This window comes from Melospiza georgiana, chromosome 33 (assembly GCF_028018845.1).
Source record: "Melospiza georgiana isolate bMelGeo1 chromosome 33, bMelGeo1.pri, whole genome shotgun sequence".
NCBI classification, from domain to species: Eukaryota; Metazoa; Chordata; class Aves; order Passeriformes; family Passerellidae; genus Melospiza; species Melospiza georgiana.
The window spans coordinates 2,275,255-2,278,094 of record NC_080462.1 but is presented as its reverse complement, the minus strand read 5'-3'; positions in this window follow the sequence as shown (position 1 = coordinate 2,278,094).

Here is a 2,840-nt window from a genome sequence, read left to right as displayed (position 1 = left end):
AATTAATCTCAGTAGCAAGGGAACTCCAAAGTTTGTGTTTTAAAGCAGCTCCTGCTGCCATGGAGTTCCTAATGTCCCCCAAATTGCTCCTGCTTTCACAGGGCAATGTGGCCTATGCAGGTTCCAAGGCAAATCGTCCCCTTTTCCAATTACATCCCTACATCCCATTGCCCATTTCCACGTTAATCCAACCCAGCCACAGTACTGAAGGGATTTGGGGTTGTTTTTGTGACCAAGGTGCCTGGGTCAGGGGAGTGAAGGTCGAGGCTCCCACAGATCAGACTTCCAAAAAAGAGAGGTTTTGTTCGGTATGAAATGTGACCAAGAATTCCTAGAACTATCTCTTGTCATTCCTGCACTTTCCATAATGACCAGTTAGCCTTTTTGTCCCTTTATTCTCCCTCAAATTAAATTAATTTTAAAAACCTCATGCTGCCGAGGATATAAACCCCAAGGATTTCTTAATGCCTAACCCGCAGGCAGCTCACTTTCAGCTTTACTCATCTATATTTTTATGTGAGAATGGGGAAGCCAACATTCTCGTGGAATCCCATGAATTCAGGAATTTGGCCTTGGAGAAAACTGTAAAATCCTTTGAACTGCTTGATGGTGTAATGAGAAATCTCAGAATGAAAACTGCCCCATTTTCCAGCAAACAGAGCTGTTGTTGATTTTGGCAGCAGAGCTGCTGTATGCTAAAAATACACCACTTTCACTGGTCATACCCATTGCAAAGGTCTGAAGCAAAGAACGAGATCTGAATTTATGAGGTAAAAAATGATGCTTGAATTATTTTTATCCTTTGCTGAGCCTCTCAGTTGTGCCAGGGGTTGCTCTTGTCACGTTAGATGTGCACACTCGTGTTCTCCATTTGCTCATCGATCGCTGGCGCAAATGGAGAGTCAGGAATGCAGCTCCCCCAGGGTACCAAAACCCATGGGATGGGACAGAGAGAGTCAGGGACAGCAGCTGCTTGAAGCAGGACATGGAAAATGTCCCTCTGCAGAGCCTGGGGCTGGGAAATTCCTGTTGGGGAACACTCATCTGGTTTTAAACTTTAAAATTACAGTTCATAGTATGCATGGTTTCTGCTTTGAGTGTGTCTCATTAAAAAAATAATAAAAAATGACCCCCCAAAAAATAGCCAAGGAAAGTCCTTCCTATTGCTTCTAATTTAATTGGCACAAATGAGGGAGAATCCAAATATAAATGTTTGGCCACAACAGCAAACCAGCAGAAAACCACAGGACATATTAAAACTGGGAACTCCTGGCACTGAGAAAAGAATCCTGTTCTAGGAACAAAATGACCCCAGAGTGTGGGTTCATGTTGGAAAAGGAGCTGATCTCTCCTGTGTGAATGTAGCACGTTCACACAGGGTGTTTGAGGGGCATTTCCTTCTAGTCTAGTGTTAATTTAAATAAAATAATCTTGTGCTGACGGAGGAGCAGCCAGGCAGAGCTCCCCAGCATTGCTTTGGTGAAGCACTGGTGTCTTCTGGCCATTTGTGAGGGGCTTGGTCACATCCTTGTCCCTGGCAATGTTGAGGACATGCAGGAATCGTGTTTAATTAGGAATCTGAGGCTGGGAGGGAGCTGCTGGCTAATGGTGAATTGAAATGAAAGTGTCCCTGCAGCAAGTGCCTCTCTGCACTCATTTCAGAGTCACATCTGTGTCTCTCAGCTTCATCACCACGATGAGTCGTAATTATTGTGCTTTAAAGTGTGTGCTGTGGTGTTTCTTGTGTGTTTGAGTGAGCTCCCCTGTCACAGCACTACCCAGCTGGAGTGAATGGGGCAATTTGTGTTCCTGGAAACCAAGAACATCTTCAGTCTGTTCTTTCCTCAGCATCTGTCGGGGGATCCACACCAAACCTGGAGGATCAGCCTTGGGAATTCAAGTCAGTGTGTAAGTCAGAAATTGTATTTAAGGGTGTAATTGAGTGCTGACTTTGTAATGCCAAACTCTGGCTGTGCTCACACCCACCCCTACTCCTGCAGCTCCAAAAGCTTCTGCTGTTCAGTTCTGGGTTTGAGGTGTGCTCTGAAGCACAGACTTGTGCAGATGAGAATGTTTTCAGACTTGTGCAGATGAGAACGTTTTCAGACTTGTGCAGATGAGAACGTTTTCTCTCTGATGATCTGCTGAGGGCTGTTTCCATCTCAGTCATGCAGGGCTGGGGAGGTGGAAGGCTGCTGCTTGTTGATGAAATCTCTTACATTACCATACCACACAAATTAATGAGGTTATTCCTGAGAGGGCCATTTAGTTCCCACAATCATCCAGAGTTCCTCCTCATTCACATCCCTGCACAGACCACATCACTCTGCAAGCAACAGGAGGAATGGAAGGAGGAGGAATATTCACCTCTCTCTGCTCTGGGGTTCTGGAGGCTTCAGTTGCTGCAGAATTTCTACATGGATGTTAAACATTCTCACTACAAAGAAAACCCCCAGTTCAAAAAGTATTTCCTAGAACAGAGTGAGGAATCCCAGAGAAAACAGGAACAATCAAATGCCCACAAACTGGTTAAATTTGGGAATTCTCCTGTGCATCCCAATGCAAGTTTTTGAAGTGCTTTAGTAAACTTCCCGAATCACTTTTTCTCCTCTCTCCAACACACGTGGATTTCTAAAAATGTGCTTCCAGTGTGAATCAAACAGGTCTGGACCAAAGTTAGGGCTGCCTGGCTGGGGTGGGAGCAGTGCCACTCGGGTTTGCTGTTCTGGGATGTGTTTTCCTGTCAGTCCGTGCTCCTCCTTCCCACGAGGGAAGGGAAATGTTCAATAATTGCAGTTCCACGGGTGGCTGCTCCGTAGGAATGCGTTCCCCGATCCTCC